We start from the raw sequence: 21,393 nt of genomic DNA, 5'->3' as shown, positions 1-21,393 counted from the left end.
CAGTCCCTGGGAACAGTAATGAATAATGGCCAACAGGCTCTTACCAGACCCGGTGAAACCGCAACAGTGATCCCTCCGGCTGGACGTTTGCTCACTCTGGGTTGCCCAGGCTGACTCTGGTCAGTAGTGTAGCATGTCTGTACCCTGGCAGTGGCTTTATCTTTCTCCCCCTCTGGTGGTGCGGGTACAGCGTGGCTCTCTGGTGGTGCGGGAACAGCGTGGCTCTCTGGTGGTGCGGGAACAGCGTGGCTCTCTGGTGGTGCGGGAACAGCGTGGCTCTCTGGTGGTGCGGGAACAGCGTGGCTCTCTGGTGGTGCGGGTACAGCGTGGCTCTCTGGTGGTGCGGGTACAGCGTGGCTCTCTGGTGGTGCGGGAACAGCGTGGCTCTCTGGTGGTGCGGGTACAGCGTGGCTCTCTGGTGGTGCGGGAACAGCGTGGCTCTCTGGTGGTGCGGGTACAGCGTGGCTCTCTGGTGGTGTGGGTACAGCGTGGCTCTCTGGTGGTGCGGGTACAGCGTGGCTCTCTGGTGGTGCGGGAACAGCGTGGCTCTCTGGTGGTGCGGGAACAGCGTGGCTCTCTGGTGGTGCGGGTACAGCGTGGCTCTCTGGTGGTGCGGGTACAGCGTGGCTCTCTGGTGGTGCGGGTACAGCGTGGCTCTCTGGTGGTGCGGGTACAGCGTGGCTCTCTGGTGGTGCGGGAACAGCGTGGCTCTCTGGTGGTGCGGGTACAGCGTGGCTCTCTGGTGGTGCGGGAACAGCGTGGCTCTCTGGTGGTGCGGGTACAGCGTGGCTCTCTGGTGGTGCGGGTACAGCGTGGCTCTCTGGTGGTGCGGGTACAGCGTGGCTCTCTGGTGGTGCGGGTACAGCGTGGCTCTCTGGTGGTGCGGGAACAGCGTGGCTCTCTGGTGGTGCGGGTACAGCTTGGCTCTCTGGTGGTGCGGGTACAGCGTGGCTCTCTGGTGGTGCGGGTACAGCGTGGCTCTCTGGTGGTGCGGGTACAGCGTGGCTCTCTGGTGGTGCGGGTACAGCGTGGCTCTCTGGTGGTGCGGGTACAGCGTGGCTCTCTGGTGCGGGTACAGCGTGGCTCTTTGGTGGTGCGGGTACAGCGTGGCTCTTTGGTGGTGCGGGTACAGCGTGGCTCTTTGGTGGTGCGGGTACAGCGTGGCTCTCTGGTGGTGTGGGTACAGCGTGGCTCCCTCTTTGGCTTCCCCCAGCACAGTACTCTCTTCTTCTCCTCTAACACCCCCCCTCAGCAGAGTGCATGCATGCTGGGGGCTGTAGCATGTCTGTGGACACACAGGGGCCGCCACTCTTCAGGGACTACTTTTCCCATGATGCCCCCCAGAGTCTTCTGATTGGCCCTCTGCTGTGGCCAATCATGGGGAGGAAAACAGCGGTCAGGAAGCTGGGCGATGGCGCAGGGAAACCAATTAGAGCCGCTCTCTCTCTCTCTTCTCCCTTAGGCTGACAGAAAGGGGAGGGGGGGCGAGCGGGGGAGTTCTCTGGTAAATGGAGCAGCAGATCTGTGACAGGGAGAGGAGAGATGCGGGTTGTCAGGGGAGAGGGGGGCGAGCGGGGGAGATACACAGACAGCCCGCATCTCTCCTCTCCCTGTCACAGCGCTGCTGCTCAATTTGCCAGAGAACTCCCCCGCTCGCCCCCCCTCCCCTTTCTGTCAGCCGAAGGGAGAAGAGAGAGAGAGTGGCTCTAATTGGTTTTACCGTTCCGCCGCCCAGATTCCTGACCGCTGTTTTCCTCCCCATGATTGGCCACAGCAGAGGGCCAATCAGAGACAGAATCACAGCTTTACGGAGGGGCGGCTTGACGGCACCCGGGACGCCACTGCACTGCACTGCTAAGCTGTACTCCCTGCTGTGCGGGAGTCGGGAAGAGGGCGCTGCTGCCATTTTCGGGGGGGGGGGGGGCGGCTTTTTGCCGCCCCCCCGCACAGTGCCGCCCTAGGCCTGGGCCTTGTTGGCCTAGGCCAAGACACAGCACTGTATATATGTATGTATATATATATATATATATATATATATATATATATATACATATATAATGTTTGGGGATTCTGAATAATTTTCTAGCAAAAAAAATCATGATTTTTTTCATGTAGGAGAGGAATGCCAGAATTGGCCCGGTATGGAAGTGGTAAACATGTTAATGTCATTTCAAAAGTTTTTTTCATTAGTTTGCGGCTTTCCGTAAATCATTTCCTGGTGGTTCTGCCACGGAGGCCCTTGTTGGGGTATTTTTCTGTTTAAATTTTCCCCCTTGAATTTCTTGATTTTAGAGAATTGCAAACTCCTAATTTTGCTCAACCCTAATGAGTTCTGTTAGCAACACGGCGCAAAGAGCGCTTTGTGCAGCAATTAAGATCAACCAATCTGAGATCAGTTTTCACTAACCTTACCAAGGGCGGCCCATAAAATCTCAATTCTTATTGGTCATGCTCTTTTAATGCTTACCACCACTAAGATTCTGTATATAAAGGAACCGTAGGAGCGCTTCCAGATGACTAAACCACCCTTTCACATTTCCTCTAAATTCATTACAACGTATCAACTCCGCGATCCCCCGTCCTCCATCTTATCTCCGTCTGAATGGCAGATTTTCCCCGGGTATAATTTATGCTGCCGACACAGCCGCAAATTCTCTAAAAAATAAGAGCATAAAGCATTTACTGGGTCCGCTCTGTATATAAATCTGATTTGTGCATTAAGTGACTGTATGTATTTGTTCACAGTGGTGAAGCATCTGGATAAATCCAATTTATTCTTGCTGTAAGTGTGTCATTGCAATTTATGACTATATATCAGCACAAAACACATTCCCAAACAGCCTCCCTAAATCTTCCTCTCCTCCATCCGACAAGAAAAGGGTAATCCTGAATATTGAGCGTGCGCTACACAAACTGTACGGAGCGCTACAAAAGAATTAGGCTTCGTAATCATAGATAGCCCCGGATCCAGGGCTTGCGGGGCCAGAGCAATGAAAGCAGCGTTGGTTTTAGAAATTTGCTACAATACATTATGAAAATTTACTGGAATTTTATTTTTTATGCATGTAATTATTCTCACAGACTGCAAAAGAAATCCGTGTACAAAGTCCAATGTGTCGAACACAAGGCCCGTGGGTCAAAGCCGGGCCATTTCATGTGACCATCACACCTCTTCTCCCCTTTTGTAAATTCTAAAAGTCAATACAGTGGAACCTCGGATTGCGAGTAACGCAGTTAACGAGCGTTTCGCAATACGAGCACTGCATTTTTAAAAATCGTAACTCGGTTTGCGAGTGTTGTCAATTCAGGCCAAAGCGGTGTGCAGTACCGCTTTTGGCCTGAGGTGGGGGGGGCGCCGGAGCCAAACAGAGCCGAACGCTGTGATCAGCGCTGTTCGGAAATGCACGGAAAGGCCCGAGTACAGCACGGCTGACCTTGGCACAGTGTTTCCGAGGTTTGCCGAGGCCAGTCAAAGTGTCCTCGGGACTTTTCGTCTGTTTCCGAGGCTCTCCGGCGCCACCCTGCCTCTGGCCGCATGCGGTATTGCATCCCATTGAAGTCAATGCGGAACAAATTATTTTCGTTTCCATTGACTTCAATGGGAAAACTCGCTTTGATTTGATATGCGAGTACTTTGGATTACGAGCATACTCCTGGAATGGATTATGCTCGTAATCTGAGGTTCCACTGTATAAAGGAATAGTAGTGGTAAAAAAAAAACACTTGGTGTTTAACCAACCATTTTTTGTACAATTCTCCTTTAAGGGGGCGTTGCAGGAGGTGTGTCCTATGCCTACTTACTTTTGCTAATAGGTGTCCCTCATTCCCACCTCAAAAAGTTGGGAGGTATGTGGTCTCAGCATTCAACAGACTCCAGCAGCTGACTCCAGCCCTCCTCAAGACCAGGGCCGGAAAAAGGTGTAGGCAGGTGGGCTGCGAAGAGATTGGAGGGAGATTTGTGTTGGGAGGGATAATTTTTTTTGGAGGGGGGGTGGAGTGGCAGGGGGTAAGAGGTTGCTAGGAGTGGTGATTTAGGGGGTTTGTGCTAGGAGGGTGGATTTGGAGGGTTTGTGCTAGAAGAGATGATATGGTGAAGGGGGAGGAGAACTGTGCTAGGAAGGCACATTTTTGTTGGGGGGGGGGGTATTTAGGGGGTGGATTTGTGCTAGAAGGGGGGGGTTGTAGTGTGGGGGGAGAGGATGTGTACTTGGAGGAAAATTTGAGGGGTGGATGATTTGTGTTAGGAGGGATGATTTTTTTGGGGGAGGGGCATTTGTTTTGGGGGTGGGGCAAAGATTTGTGCTAGGAGGGGGGATTTTAGCAGGGGGTGGATTTCTACTGGGGGAATTTATGATTAGTGGGTAAGCATGCAGACTAGTGCTAATTTTTTTTTTAGGGGGTTTTGCTGACACTTAATGTTTATACAGCTTAGGGGGGGTGGCAGGGGGCGCAGTTTGGCATTTTCACCCTGAGCTCCAGATGACCTTCTCCCGACACTGCTTCAGGCCCTGTACTCTCTGCTTCCCAGCTCCACCCTCAACCGTCTCCTGGAAGCAGCACAAGATAAGGGGGTGCACTGTGATGTAAAGAGGGTGGGGGGCTCTTGACATTGATGGAAGGGGATGGGGAGGGGGGGTGCTCTGGACATCTGCTTGAAATTATTATGATTTTTTACAATGGGTTGTAGAGGAGGCGGGGAGCTACTGGCTCAGGCTTTCAGTGGCTCGCTGAGAGGCTGAGCCAAGTGTTGGTCCAGGCATGTGGTCGGATCCCGACTTTATTTTTGCGATCTTGCCCCAGCCTGGACTGGGTCTGTGACATCATCCGACAGCGGGTTTCAGCCCTCTGTCAGCTGAAAATGGGTCACAGGAGTGCAGAATGATCTGCACTCCTGTGATCCACTGGAGGAGTACAGAAAACGAGCTTTGGCTGGACCTCTACTTTGATGCATAGAACCACTTTAACCCATTTCAGGATAAGGATATCCATATTCTAGGTTGGGGGCTCTTACTCACCCAAGATCTCCAAATTACAGGACCCATCTCAGGACTTTAAAATCATGAGAAAACCGTTTATCAGGTTTCCATCTTTACTGGATCACCCCCAAACCCCTCACCCTACACTGGTGAGAATCCCCGAGTGCTCATATTGCTTCCATTCACTCTCCTAAAGAGACCACAACCCAAACAACGGAGACACATACCTCGTATCCCGGACCCATTCCGTTATAAAGGCCTACAAAGATTGTTTGTAAGTAATGGAAACTCCCATAATGGTTCAGTTCATACTACAGTATATACAATTCATATATACATATACAGTGCCTTGAAAAAGTATTCACACCCCTTCAAATTTTGCACATTTTGTCATGTTACAGCCAAAAACGTAAATGTATTTTATTGGGATTTTATGTAATAGACCAACACAAAGTGGCACATAATTGTGAAGTGGAAGGAAAATGATAAATGGTTTTCAACATTTTTTTTTAACAAGTAAATATGTGAAAAGTGTGGGGTACATTTGTATGGCGCCCCCCTGAGTCAATACTTTGTAGAACCCCCTTTCACTGCAATTACAGCTGCAAGTCTTTTTGGGGATGTCTCTACCAGCTTTGCACATCTAGAGAGTGAAATTTTTGCCCATTCTTCTTTGCGAAATAGCTCAAGCTCTGTCATATTGGATGGAGAGTGTCTGTGAACAGCAATTGTCAAGTCTTGCCACAGATTCTCAATTGGATTTAGGTCTGGACTTTGACTGGGCTATTCTAACACATGAATATGCTTTGATCTAAACCATTCCATTGTAGCTCTGGCTGTATGTTTAGGGTCGTTGTCCTGCTGGAAGGTGAACCTCCGCCCCAGTCTCAAGTCTTTGCTTGTTGCCATCACCAGCACCTTCTTCCACATGTTTGCTGTGTCCCCCACATGGCTTCTCGCAAACTGCAAACACAACTTCTTTTGGCTTTCTTCCAACAATGACTTTCTTCTTGTCACTCTTCCATGAAGGTCAGATTTGTGGAGAACACGACTAATAGTTGTCCTGTGAACAGATTCTCCCACCTGAGCTGTGGATCTCTGCAGCTCCTCCAGAGTTACCTCTTGGCTGCTTCTCTGATGAATGTTCTCCTTGCCCGGCCGGTCAGTTTAGGTGGACGGCCATGTCTTGGTAGGTTTGCAGTTGTGCCATACTCTTTCCATTTTTGGATGATGGAACAGAGCTCCGTGAGATGTTTAAAACTTAGGATATTTTTTTATAACCTGTCTGGTGTGTTCCTTGGCCCTCATGGTGCTGTTCGTTCACTAAGGTTCCCTAACAGACCTCTGAAGGCTTCACAGAACAGCTGTATTTATACTGAGATTAAATTACACACAGGTGGACTCTATTTACTAATTAGGTGACTTCTGAAGGCAATTGGTTCCACTAGATTTTATTTAGGGGTATCAGAGTAAAGGGGGCGGAATACAAATGCACCCCCCACACTTTTCAAATATTTATTTGTAAAAAAAAATTGAAAACCATTTATCATTTTCCTTCCAGTTCACAATTATGTGCCACTTTGTGTTGGTCTATCACATAAAATCCCAATAAAATACATTTACGTTTTTGGTTGTAACATGACAAATTGTGGAAAATGTTAAGGGGTATGAATACTTTTTCAAGGCACTGTATAGATATAAAAATCATAAAAAAATGTATACATTCTTTATATGATTTTTTTTATAATGGATTTTGTTATGATTATCCTTTCTTTATATCTATTGGCCAATTTCACATTGGTGGCAGGCTCTGCCCCAACTCTAAAAAAGCGATCTGCAGTGGATCACTTTTTCAGAGGTGGTTTAAACCCGGTATACAGACTTTTGGGAGGGAATACTGCCACTTCTTGAATGCCTAGGGTTTACCAGGTGATACCTTGTAAAGGCTTTTAAAGCACCGTCAATAGATATTTTTGCTACCTTTTGGGCATTTCACAAGTGCGCAGTTTTAAAGTGATACTGAAGTCTGGTTTTTTTTGTTTTGTTTTTTAAATAACAAACATGTTATACTTACCTGCTCTGTGCAGTGGTTTTGCACAGAGCAGCCCCGGTCCTTCTCGCCAGTGCTCCTGGCCCCTCCCCCTGCCGAGTGCCCCCACAGCAACCTGCGCCGAGCTGCTGCTCTGTGTGTCCATTCAGACACGGAGCCACGGCCTGGCCCCCACCCCCTCTCTCTCCTCATTGGCTCACTGACTTTGATTGACAGCAGCGGAAGCCAATGGCACCTCGCTGCTGTCTCTGGCAATGAGGAGGTGAGTCCTGGACAGCCGAGTCTCTAATGCAACATCGCTGGATCAAGAAGGGGCTGAGGGGAGTTGCTGCACACAGAAGGTTTTTTATGGTAATGCACAGGATGCATTGAGTTAAAAAACGTTCTCACTTTTGAACCACTTTAAGACTTGACATGTTTGGTATCTATTTACTCGATGCTCCACCCACTCCAGGCTGCCTGCAGAAAACTACAGGAGGGGGGCGGACTCAAGACCAGTCACCCTGCACAAGGAGAGAGAGCAGAGCTGTAGGAGGGGCCCAGCAGGCTCCACCCACAAAAGCCTGCCTGCAGAAAACAGGAGGGGGGTGGAGACAAGACCAGTCCCCCTGCCCAAGGAGAGGGAGCAGCAGTCAGCGGTCTTTATTACAGGAAGTCTCACACTGGATTACGGCACAGATCTGGAAGAAACGCACAAAGCCCACCAGAGATTCAAGACGAATACACATGACTTGTATTTAGACAATATTTGCTCATCCCGGAGTTCAGCAAACTGAGAGCGCACCCGGAACTTTCATCGCGTTGGGACCGGTGGTAACTCGTTGACCTTCCCTGATGTATTACGCACCATGTCCACATTTATTAAACCTTAATGTTTTTCCGCTGGCCAAAATAATTGCCGGTGAGTGGTGGCAGGCAACATACATATTAGCCTGCAAACAGCTCGATCTTCGCTCCTAGCCGTAAATTATCCAGACTCCAGGAAGTCGCTTATTAACAGAGCAATAAGCGGCAATTGTCGTTAATTTCATTGACCGAACAGGGTTGCCTGTTGGAGCGATAAATGTGTCCTTGGAATCATTCTAACACACAGATACGTCAAGTGGGGGCCGAGACGCGGCTAATTTATGAATACAATATGGGGCAATGTGCCGGTTCTTTTGAAGCTGATTAATTCACACTCTCCGACTGTTATATAATCTTATGAATATTAACAAGACAAAGAAATACGAGGGAGAGAATATGAACATTTTTTTTTTCTTCTTCCAAACTTTGGGCTCTAGAGGGTCTAAGGAATCCGGGAGGGGTATCAGCAGGGCTTTTTTTCAGCAGGAACGTAGGGGGAACGCAGTTCCGGCACCTCCAGCTCTGAATGTATGTAATGGCAAGGGATGTTGGGGAGTACTGGAGGGTCTATTGATGTTAGCTGCTAGGGGATCTATTGTTGCTGGAGGGGATCTATTTTTACAGGGGGAGAGTCTTTGTTGCTGGGGAGGTCAGTTGTCCCTGGTGGGGGATATATTGTTGCTGGGGGGCTCTTATGCTACTGGGAGACAATCGTTTCTGGGAGACATCTACTGTTGATGGAGAGGTCTATTGTTGCTAGCTGTTCAGAGTCTATTGTTGCTAGGGGTGCTCCATTGTTGCTGGCTACAGGGGATCTATTTTACTTCCTATCATTAACAAATTACATACAAATTACTTAGCACTTTGATACTTGGTTCTGTATCCATTACTGAGAGGTGGGTAGGGGGTGGAACCAAGGAACGGTGCTCAGAGGTGGGTAGGGAGTGGAACCAAGGAATGGTGCTCGGAGGTGGGTAGGGAGTGGAACCAAGGAATGGTGCTCGGAGGTGGGTAGGGGGTGGAACCAAGGAATGGTGCTCGGAGGTGGGTAGGGGGTGGAGCCAAGGAATGGTGCTCGGAGGTGGGTAGGGGGTGGAACCAAGGAATGGTGCTCGGAGGTGGGTAGGGAGTGGAACCAAGGAATGGTGCTCAGAGGTAGGTAGGGGGCGGAACCAAGGAATGGTGCTCAGAGGTGGGTAGGGGCTGGAACCAAGGAATGGTGCTCGGAGGTGGGTAGGCGGTGGGGCCAAGGAATGGTGCTCGGAGGTGGGTAGGGAGTGGAACCAAGGAATGGTGCTCAGAGGTGGGTAGGGGGTGGAATCAAGGAATGGTGCTCGGAGGTGGGTAGGGAGTGGAACCAAGGAATGGTGCTCAGAGGTGGGTAGGGGGTGGAACCAAGGAATGGTGCTCAGAGGTGTGTAGGGAGTGGAACCAAGGAATGTGTCATGAAAGGCGTCCTGTTAGCACAACCGTCGGCGGAAGATCGTTTAACAGAACCACTGTTGTTAGAGCCAGAGAACGCGTTTGGAGGCGCGTTGGCACGAACGGACGCGGGCGGGTGCGCGCTCGTACGAACGGGTGTACGCGGGAGCACGATGGTACGAACAGGCACGTACGACCGGTACACGGGCGTGCACGAGTGCACGTAGATGCGCGCAGACATGCAGTGTGACAGCGTTTGGCGCCATTAGGCCTATTTAAAGGAGCCTGTCAGCACGCTTCCTTGCTGTCCGGTCTACAGCGTTCCCTGTGAGCCTAAGCTACCTGAATACCTGCTTACCTGCTTCCTGTTATCCGGCCTGTTCCTGACTATTCTTGTTTGCTGCCAGTCCCTGACCTCGGCTCATCTGACTACTCTCCTGTCTCCTCCTACGGTTATCTGTTGCCCGCCTGTTGCCAACCCGGACTGTATCCTGACTATTCTTCTGCCTCCGTTTGGTGCCTGCTTGCCTGCCAGTGTTGATCCGGTCTGTCTGATTCTGCTTGTGCTCCAGTTGAACTACAGAACACCTCCCTGTTGCCTGCTGTTCCAGAGTTCCTGCCTGCTACAGTGCACCTCTCACAGCCAGTGGTTCCAGTGTTCCTGCCAGAAGTTCCAGTGCATCCTCCTACAGCCTGCTGTTCCAGTGCCCCAGCTGAACTATAGAACACCTCCCTGCTGCCTGCTGTTCCAGAGTTCCTGCCTGCTACAGTGCTTCTTCTTACGATCAGTGGTTCCAGTGTTCCAGACAGCTCCCCAGTGCATCTTCTTACAGTCTGCTGTTCCGGTGTTCCAGTTGAACTTCAGAGACATCTGCCACTTGCCAGGCACTTGTGGCCCCCTGCGCTCTTGAGTCCCTGTTTCCTCTATCAGGGGTTCTGGAGCCAGAGGCACACGAGAGGCCATTCCCTGCATTCTGGGCTCCACCACCAGGTACGTGACAGTACCGGACAGGCATGTCTGAGCCTACGCAGGGAGCCTCTCCCATGGACGAGCTCTGCCGTCATCTTGCTGGACTTACCCAAGCAGTAAAGAGCCTACAAGAAGGCTATACCCAACTGGAAGGCCGAGTCCAAGCTTTAGCAGTTTCCTCACCTCCTGCTTCCGTGACTCCTGCTGCACCTTCAGTGGTGATGCTGCCGCCTGAACCCAGGGTCCCCACGCCTGAAAGATTTTCAGGCAACCGGAGTAAATTCAGGACTTTTCGTAATTCATGTGAACTTTTTTTTGCTCTTCAGCCAAGGATTTTCTCCCTGGAGGCTACTAAAGTGGGGTTTGTGATCTCGCTGTTGTCTGGCGAACCTCAGTCCTGGGCCCATCGTCTTCTAGAAAAGAAGGATGTTTCACTTGACACCTTAAATGACTTCTTTCAGGCCATGTCATCACTATATGAGGATCCTCAATTAACAGCCACTGCAGAAGCAGCCTTGCATGCTCTACAACAAGGCCGCCAGCCTGTGGAGGACTACGTGTCGGAATTCAGACGTTGGAGTTCCGACACGAACTGGAATAATGCTGCCTTACGGTACCAGTTCCGTATGGGCCTTTCAGAATCCCTAAAAGATGAACTGGCCCGAGTGGGCATTCCAGAGATTCTAGAGGGGCTCATAGACCTCTCTATCCAGATAGACAGACGCCTGAGGGAACGGCGTGCGGAGCGATCCTCTGGTCCTTCTCGTCCTGTCTGGATGTTGCCCCGTGTGCCTAGCTCTTCCCAATCCGCTTCACCAGCTTCAACCACCGTTACCTCAGACACCCCAGAACCGATGCAGTTGGGCTTACTCCTGAAGAGCGTCAACGCCGTCGGGCCGGTAACTTGTGCATGTACTGCGGGGAATCTGGACATTTTGTACGGACATGCCCGGCGAAGCTTCGTAAGTGCTTTTCTATCTCCCCTGCTCTTACTCCTGCTGTACTGAATGACGTTTCTCATCTGGCTGTTCCGATTCTCTTACAGCTCCCAGGAGGGAACCTCTCAACCAGCGCTATCATTGATTCCGGGGCCTGCAGCGGTTTCATAGACTTGTCCTTTGCTTCCAGACATCACATTCCCCTTCGGCCCAGAGTGAAAGGACTTTCTGTATATTTGGCCGATGGCTCTACCCTCAGATCGGGGCCAGTAACTCAGGAGACTGTACCTCTGCATACCACCATTGCCGGCACTCATCAAGAGCTACTCAGTCTAGATGTCATTGAGTCTCCTCTATTCCCCATCATACTAGGCATGCCGTGGCTAAAGGCACATAATCCGCAGATTGATTGGACCTCAGGGAAGATTGAGTTTGTATCCTCTTACTGCCAGCAACACTGTCTACCAGAAGTCACCGATGTCCCTTCTTCCCTACTCTGCATGGAAACTGATGCCGAAACCTGCCGAATTGTAACTGAAGCCTACCACAGCTTCTTGGACGTTTTCAGTCAAAAGGGGGCTGAGACCCTTCCTCCCCACCGGCCATACGATTGCCCAATTGAACTTCTCCCAGGAGCAGAGATTCCTTTTGGGAGAATCTTCCCTTTGTCAGAACTAGAACTAGGGGCATTGAAGACTTATATTGATGACAATCTGGAGAAAGGGTTCATCCGACCCTCCACGTCCCCGGCAGGAGCAGGAATCTTTTTTGTGGAGAAGAAAGACCATTCTCTACGCCCTTGTGTGGATTATCGGCACTTAATAAAATCACAATTAAAAACAGATATCCTTTACCCTTGGTGCCCGAACTTTTTCAAAGACTAGGGTCTGCAGTAGTGTTTTCCAAGCTGGATCTTCGTGGTGCCTACAACCTTGTCCGCATTCGTAGAGGAGACGAATGGAAGACGGCTTTCCGTACCCGATTTGGGCACTTTGAGTATTTAGTCATGCCCTTTGGACTGTGCAATGCTCCTGCTACATTTCAACACTTTGTGAATGACATCTTCAGAGACTATCTTGACCTGTTTGTTATTATCTATTTGGATGATATCCTGATCTTTTCTTCTTCCTTAGCTGAGCATCGTGAACATGTCAGAAATGTCTTGACCTGACTACGGCTACATGGTCTCTACGCCAAACCTGAGAAGTGTGTCTTTGAACAAGAGAGTATCCAGTTCCTTGGGCTAATCATCTCTGTAGAGGGTATTAAGATGGACCCTCAGAAGGTCTCGGCTATTCTGGACTGGCCCGCTCCCACCGATAAGAAGGGAATCCAACGTTTTGTAGGATTTGCAAATTTCTACAGGAAATTCATCAGAGGATTCTCAACCATCATTTCTCCTATCACAAAGTTAACTAAGCAGGGCCTCAAGTTCCATTGGTCTACTGAAGCTCAGGCGGCCTTCACAACGCTAAAGGATCTGTTTGTTTCAGCCTCAGTCTTAAAGCACCCGGATCCTACATTACCATACATTTTGGAGGTGGATGCCTCGGAAATAGCGGTTGGTGCAGTGCTTTCCCAGAGACAGGTGCCTAGGGCTCTTTTGCATCCAGTCGCTTTCTTTTCTCGCAAATTATCCGAAGCGGAGAGAAATTATGATGTGGGCGATCGAGAATTGTTGGCAATCAAAGCCGCACTTGAAGAGTGGCGATATCTCCTGGAGGGAGCAGCTCATCCAATTCTTGTTTATACAGATCACAAGAATTTGGAATATTTAAAGACTGCCAAGAGGTTAAGACCACGACAGGCCAGGTGGGCACTTTTCTTTACCAGATTTTCATTCCATATAACCTACCGCCCCGGATCAAAGAACATCAAGCCTGACGCACTGTCTCGAATGTACAACGGACCTGAAGCATCTCCATCCCCAGACACCATCTTATCCTCAGGAAACTTTCTGCTGCTCCAAGCAAGGGGATCTACTCTCACAGATCAAGCAAGCTTCTAGGGACGCCTCTGCTCCACCTGATTTAGCTCTACAGTCCAGAGACGAGCTTCTTTGGTTCAAAGATAGGATCTTTGTACCCCAGGAGTTGCGAGCGGCAGTTCTTAGTTCCTGTCATGACCACATGTTGGCCGGCCATTTTGGTGTGCACAAAACATCTGAACTCCTTCAGCGCACATTCTGGTGGCCGCAGTTAAGGAAAGATTGCAGGGACTATGTGGAAGCATGTGCCACTTGCATTCAAAACAAGGGCAGCAAGTGTAAGGCTTGGGGTCTGTTGAAACCATTACCTGTTCCGGAGAAGCCATGGAGGATGATCTCCATGGATTTTATTGTCGAGCTGCCACCTTCTGAAGGCTACACTACAATCTTTGTAGTGGTGGATAGACTATCAAAAATGGCTCATTTCCTACCAATGAAGGGCACACCTACTGCTGCTGAGACTGCAAGGACGTTTATCAAGGAGGTGGTGAGGCTTCATGGCATTCCTGCAAATATTACTTCAGATCGGGGGGTGCAATTTACGTCCAAGTTCTGGAGAGCACTTTGTGGATCCTTGAAAATTGACCTTTCTTTCTCCTCTGCCTATCACCCCCCAAACAAATGGCCAGACGGAAAGAACAAATCAGACGCTGGAGCAGTATCTGCGCTGTTTTTCTTCTTTCTCCCAGGATGATTGGGCTCCGCTCCTACCTCTTGCCGAATTTGCCTATAATAATTCTGTCCATTCCGCCACGAAGCAGTCACCGTTTTTTGCAAATTATGGTTTTCACCCTCTGTTCCTGTCCAGTAACATCCCGGAGTGCCCAGTACCAGCTGTCCAGGAGAATCTAGACTTCTTTGAGTCAAATTGTAAACTCCTGCAGGAGACTATGGCAAGGACTCAGAATTACAACAAAGAGGTGTTTGACAAAAGGAGAAGAGGGGAACTTGACCTCAAGCCCGGGGATCAGGTCTGGCTATCTACTCTGAATTTAAAACTGGCATGTCCTTCCAAAAAATTGGGCCCTAAATTTGTGGGTCCCTTCCCAGTTCTAAGGAAGATTAATAACATGGCCTATGAACTGAAGTTACCGGAGTCATTCCGGATCCACCCGGTCTTTCACGTGGCTCTACTCAAACCCACGGTTCCTGATCCTTTTGCCAACCGGAGGGTTGATCCCCCTGAACCTGTAATCGTTGACGGAGAAACCGAATATGAGGTTGAGTCCATTCTGGATTGCAGGAAGAGACGTAACCAAGTCCAGTTTTTAATTAAATGGAAGGGGTACGGGCCTGAGGAGAACTCCTGGGAGCCGGAGTCCAACATTCATGCGAGGAGACTGATTCTTGCCTTTAAAAGGTCTCATCCAAGTAAGATGGCTCAGTTGGGCATCCGGAGGCTGCCCCTTGGGGGGAGCAATGTCATGAAAGGCGTCCTGTTAGCACGACCGTCGGCGGAAGATCGTTTAACAGAACCACTGTTGTTAGAGCCAGAGAACGCGTTCGGAGGCGCGTTGGCACAAACGGACGCGGGCGGGTGCACGCTCGTACGAACGGGTGTACGCGGGTGCACGATGGTACGAACGGGCACGTACGACCGGTACACGGGCGTGCACGAGTGCACGTGGATGCGCGCAGACATGCAGTGTGACAGCGTTTGGCGCCATTAGGCCTATTTAAAGGAGCCTGTCAGCACGCTTCCTTGCTGTCTGGTCTACAGCGTTCCCTGTGACCCTAAGCTACCTGAATACCTGCTTACCTGCTTCCTGTTATCCGGCCTGTTCCTGACTATTCTTGTTTGCTGCCAGTCCCTGACCCCGGCTCATCTGACTACTCTCCTGCCTCCTCCTACGGTTATCTGTTGCCCGCCTGTTGCCAACCCGGACTGTATCCTGACTATTCTTCTGCCTCCGTTTGGTGCCTGCTTGCCTGCCAGTGTTGATCCGGTCTGTCTGATTCTGCTTGTGCTCCAGTTGAACTACAGAACACCTCCCTGTTGCCTGCTGTTCCAGAGTTCCTGCCTGCTACAGTGCACCTCTCACAGCCAGTGGTTCCAGTGTTCCTGCCAGAAGTTCCAGTGCATCCTCCTACAGCCTGCTGTTCCAGTGCCCCAGCTGAACTATAGAACACCTCCCTGCTGCCTGCTGTTCCAGAGTTCCTGCCTGCTACAGTGCTTCTTCTTACGATCAGTGGTTCCAGTGTTCCAGACAGCTCCCCAGTGCATCTTCTTACAGTCTGCTGTTCCGGTGTTCCAGTTGAACTTCAGAGACATCTGCCACTTGCCAGGCACTTGTGGCCCCCTGCGCTCTTGAGTCCCTGTTTCCTCTATCAGGGGTTCTGGAGCCAGAGGCACACAAGAGGCCATTCCCTGCATTCTGGGCTCCACCACCAGGTACGTGACAGAATGGTGCTCGTAGGTTGACACAAGAGGTGACTCAGAAGGAGGGAGTTCCTGCACCTATTCTCTGAGAAAAAAAGCCCTGGGTATCAGGCTTGGTAAGGGGCGTTAGGGGATCTCTCTAGGCACTGGGTAGGTAGGCACCATGTTTAAGGTGAACACCTTCCAAATTATTTGACGCTCAAAGACCTTTTAGTAACATTGTGAGTCTGCTTGAATGAATTCTTTACATGTAGCAATATACAGTAACAATATTATTTTTCAAAAAAGCTCCACCTTTGATCATTAATCACTTCAATACCGGGTACTTTCACCCCCTTCCAGCCCAGGCCAATTTTTAGCTTTCAGCGCTGTCACATTTTGAATAACGATTACTCAGTCATGCAACACTGTGCCCAAATAACATTTTTATCATTTTTTGAGACAGAGCTTTCATTTGGTGGTATTTAAAGTGATTGTATGGGTTTTTTTTTTTTTAAATAACAAACATATCATACTTACCTCCACTGTGCAGCTCGATTTGCACAGAGTGGCCCCGAACCTGCTCTTCTGGGGTTCCTCGGCGGCTCTTGCAGCTCCTCCCCACATCAGATAACCCCCTGGGAGAAGCGCTCTCCCGGGGGATCACCTTGCGGGCACGCTCCCGAGTCCAGCATTTGGCGTCCATAGCCGCCGAATGCAGGACTCGGCCCCGCCCCCCGGCGCTCACATCATTGGATTTGATTGGATTGACAGAAGCGGGAGCCAATGGCTGCGCTGCTATCAATCTATCCAATCAAGAGCCGAGAACCCCGGGCAGAGAAACAGCGCATCCCCGTGGGTCAAGTTCGAGGGCTCAGGTAAGTAAAACGGGGGGGGCTGGGGGGGGGGCTGGGGGGCCGGTGACAGGTGTTTTTTTACCTTAATGCATAGGGTGCATTAAGGTGAAAAAAACACAAAGGTTTACAACCCCTTTAAGCACCACTGGGGTTTTAATTTTTTGCTAAATAAACAAAAAAAGACCAAAACATTCTTCTGAGTTTCTGTTATAAAATTTTACAAATGAGTATTTTTTCTTCTTCACTGATGTGTGCTGATGAGGCTGCACTGATGAGGCTAAACTGATGAGGCTAAACTGATTTGCGCTGATGAGGCTGCACTAATGATCACTGATGAGGCTGCACTGATTTTTGAAGATGAGGCTGCACTTATGGCCACTGATGAGGAGGCACTGATGTGCACTGATGAGGCTGCACTTATTTGCACTGATGATGCTGCACTGATGTGCACTGATGGACACTGATGAGGCGGCACTGATAAGCTGCACTGATGAGGAGGCACTGATGTGCACTGATGAGGCTGCACTTATTTTCACTGATGATGCTGCACTGATGTGCACTAATGGATACTAATAAGGCTGCACTGATGAAGCTGCACTGATGGGCACTGATAAGCTGCACTGATAAGCTGCACTGATGGACACTGATAGACGGAACTGATAAGGTGCACTGATGGGCACTGATAGGTGGCACTGATCATCAGGGCACTGACGATCAGCGTAAATTCTGTAATCACTCTGCCCCCATAGATTGGCTCTCCTTTCCTCACACGCTGTCTCTGTGTGAGGAAAGGAGAGACGATAAGAGGCGATAAAAGTCAAACCGCTGTTTACATTGTGACAGTTATAATTGGACACAGCTGATCACATGATAAAGGGCCGCTGTGATTGGCCCTTTACCCTGATCTGTGTTCAGCTGTGTCCAAAGCACACAGCGGTCACATAGCTCTAAATAATAAACAAGTTCTTGCGAGCTACCATATAAATATCCAAGTTAATGCTATGGACAGCAGCTAGCACTGATCACGTCCCATATGCTCGTGCCGACCCAGCGGATAATATAATAAAATGCTGCACTATCCAAGTACTATCATGTGACTACCGTATACACTAGTGTAAATGTTACCTCTTAATAGATAAAATTCATCAAAAACCTGTAAATACAGTGGGGACGGAAAGTATTCAGACCCCCTTAAATTTTCTACTCTTTGTTATATTGCAGCCATTTGCTAAAATCATTTAAGTTCATTTTTTTTCCTCATTAATGTACACACAGCACCCCATATTGACAGAAAAACACAGAATTGTTGACATTTTTGCAGATTTATTAAAAAAGAAAAACTGAAATATCACATGGTCCTAAGTATTCAGACCCTTTTCCTGCGACACTCATATATTTAACTCAGGTGCTGTCCATTTCTTCTGATCATCCTTGAGATGGTTCTACACCTTCATTTGAGTCCAGCTGTGTTTGATTATACCGATTGGACTTGATTAGGAAAGCCACACACCTGTCTATATAAGATCTTACAGCTCACAGTGCATGTCAGAGCAAATGAGAATCATGAAGTCAAAGGAACTGCCTGAAGAGCTCAGAGACAGAATTGTGGCAAGGCACAGATCTGGCCAAGGTTACAAAAAATTCTGCTGCACTTACGGTTCCTAAGAGCACAGTGGCCTTCATAATCCTTAAATGGGACAACCAGAACCCTTCCTAGAGCTGGCTGTCCGGCCAAACTGAGCTATCGGGGGAGAAGAGCCTTGGTGAGAGAGGTAAAGAAGAACCCAAAGATCACTGTGGCTGAGCTCCAGAGAGCAGTCGGGAGATGGGAGAAAGTTGTAGAAAGTCAACCATCACTGCAGCCCTCCACCAGTCGGGGCTTTATGGCAGAGTGGCCTGACGGAAGCCTCTCCTCAGTGCAAGACACATGAAAGCCTGCATGGAGTTTGCTAAAGAACACCTGAAGGACTCCAAGATGGTGAGAAATAAGATTCTCTGGTCTGATGATAGAACTTTTTGGCCTTAATTCTAAGCGGTATGTGTGGAGAAAACCAGGCACTGCTCATCACCTGTCCAATACAATCCCAACAGTGAAGCATGGTGGTGGCAGCATCATGCTGTGGGGATATTTTTCAGCTGCAGGGACAGGACGACTAGTTGCAATCGAGGGAAAGATGAATGCGGCCAAATACAGGGATATCCTGGACGAAAACCTTCTCCAGAGTGCTCAGGACCTCAGACTGGGCCGAAGGTTTACCTTCCAACAAGACAATGACCCTAAGCACACAGCTAAAATAACAAAGGAGTGGCTTCACAACAACTCCGTGACTGTTCTTGAATGGCCCAGCCAGAGCCCTGACTTAAACCCAATTGAGCATCTCTGGAGAGACCTAAAAATGGCCGTCCACCAACGTTTACCATCCAACCTGACAGAACTGGAGAGGATCTGCAAGGAGGAATGGCAGAAGATCCCCAAATCCAGGTGTGAAAAACTTGTTGCATCTTTCCCAAAAAGACTCATGGCTGTATTAGATCAAAAGGAGCTTCTACTAAATACTGAGCAAAGGGTCTGAATACTTAGGACCATGTGATATTTCAGTTTTTCTTTTTTAATAAATCTGCAAAAATGTCAACAATTCTGTGTTTTTCTGTCAATATGGGGTGCTGTGTGTACATTAATGAGGAATAAAAATGAACTTAAATGATTTTAGCAAATGGCTGCAATATAACAAAGAGTGAAAAATTTAAGGGGGTCTGAATACTTTCCGTCCACACTGTATATTACAATCCTATATGATTATATCTCGTAAATATATTGCAATCATATGAGAATATATCTCGTGCCAGCATGTGAAAAACTATATATAAATCTAGATAAAGTGCATTTAAATATGTAAACAGTATTAAAGTGCTTGAATAATACACAAATTGATATAGTGCATTAAAGTGCTCTTGTGCAAATGAAATATTCATGCATAAATGTGCCCTTAATAGAATGAAACATAAAGTCCATTCAAATTCAGTCCATTCTTCTGATTCTTATTAAAGATGATAAAACAACAAGTGCTCGTGTCCACTCTTGTGCTCCCCTTCGGTGTATGCGCTCACCTTTAGAGCGTGTGACCTCGCAGCTAAGCTTGGTCAGAACACGCTTTTTAAACCACCTCTGGGTTCAATGTCTGCACTCAGATCCTTGGTTGGTTACTTGTGCGTGTATCCATATAAAATACAACAGAGGAAACTAGATAGTGTGATGCCGTTTCACATACTAAATTAAAAGATAACAATCTTCCCTTTGATAGGGTACTCACATTTAATGGGTGCTACAGTGCACCACTCTATATAAGCCGGAAAACATAAAAAGCGCTGATCTGATGTGTCCCTTCCTTTGCTGAGAACGCTCCGCTGGCTTATATAGAGTGGTGGTGGTTAATGAGTTAATAATCTGTGCCATGAATTACAAAAATTTCATCTTGTTGTTGTGCAGGAACATTGCATTTAAGTTGGAGTGCTGCCTTATCGCCAGCCTTGCGTTGAATGGCAGCCTCAGCCTGCCTCTGGGGGGCACTAGTGAGCATTCTCTCCAGGTCCCCGTATGGGCACAGTAAGCGCTGCCCACGTGCGTAAATGGCTGCCAGACTATACACAGTGAAAGGAACACAGCTTGATTTCCTCATTTTCAGCTACCAGTGACTTAATTCTCCGTCTATTGATATAAAAAAAAATGGATAATTCTGTTGCAAGAACTCACCTGCCGAGAATTACACTGGATTATTGTGTGCTTTGTGCTCAAATGTGTTTGTAACAGAAGGGTAAGTGCCGGTTCACTCAGGGGCAACACGACTTACATCGCGACTTTGCAAGGCGACTTGGAGGTGACTTCAGCGTGAGTTTGAGCGACTTACAACGTGACTTCGAGTCGCCTCCAGGACAGGCGACTTTGCCTGTGGCCAATCAGAGTTAATCAGCTCTTGTGACATTGTTGTACCTGGGTAAATTCTTTTCTTCTTCCTGTTAAGTCGCTTCACTATAGACGAGGATCCGACTTCAAGGCGACTTCCATTGAAATCTATGGGTACAAGTCGCCTTGAAGTAGTACAGGAACCTTTTCTGAAGTCGGAGCGACTTCAGTAGTGTACATTTAGTCGGTTCTCATTAACTATAATGGAATTTCTGATGTCAAGCGACTTGGTGGCGACTTGAGTCGGATCCCAAGTCGCTATAGTGTGAACCGGCACTAACAGAAGGACCATCAACCTTACAAATCTTCACTGTGTACAGTATGAATTTGTTGCTGGAAACCTATTTTCTATGACGCAAAACATTAAAAAAAACATTATTTCAGTTATTAGATAAAAATGAAAAACAAGCAATACACTAGGTGGACCCTTCTACCTCTAATTGTCTGATGAGCTCCTTCTATACTCTAGGTAGGCCCATTTCTGATCCCTCCTGTATTGATTTGTATTGTAACTGTAAACTGCAAACTTTTATAAAACACTATATAAATCCTGTATAATAATAATAATTTATATTGTAAGTACAGCTTTGCGTTTTTCCCAGCAGTGTCTCTAAAATCAGAGTTAAAGGTGTGAGAATTAAAATATGTTCACGTTTTTTTAAACGTATAACAAAAGGCAAAACGTTTTTAGTTATAGACAGAGTTGAGATGGATTACATCCCAACTTTTTTGAGACATGTTGCTGTCATCAATTCAAAATAACCTTATTTTTTTTCTTAAATTGTCCATTTTCTCAGTTTAAACATTTGTTATGTTTTCTATTATCTATTGTGAATAAGATACGGATTTATGAGATTTGCAAATCATTGCATTCTGTTCTGACTGTATGTAGATTGTACACAGCGTCTCAACTTTTTTTGTTTGTAAGTGAAAGGAAATCATTGCTAGATTGTGATGTTAAATTGGAATTATTCAACATGGCCGAACATGGATTGAACTCATTGTTACATTTTGACGTTAATCAGGA

Source organism: Aquarana catesbeiana, linkage group LG06 (assembly GCF_042186555.1).
Source record: "Aquarana catesbeiana isolate 2022-GZ linkage group LG06, ASM4218655v1, whole genome shotgun sequence".
Lineage (NCBI taxonomy): Eukaryota > Metazoa > Chordata > Amphibia > Anura > Ranidae > Aquarana > Aquarana catesbeiana.
The sequence above is the reverse complement of the archived record's forward strand: the minus strand, read 5'-3'. Positions refer to the sequence as shown.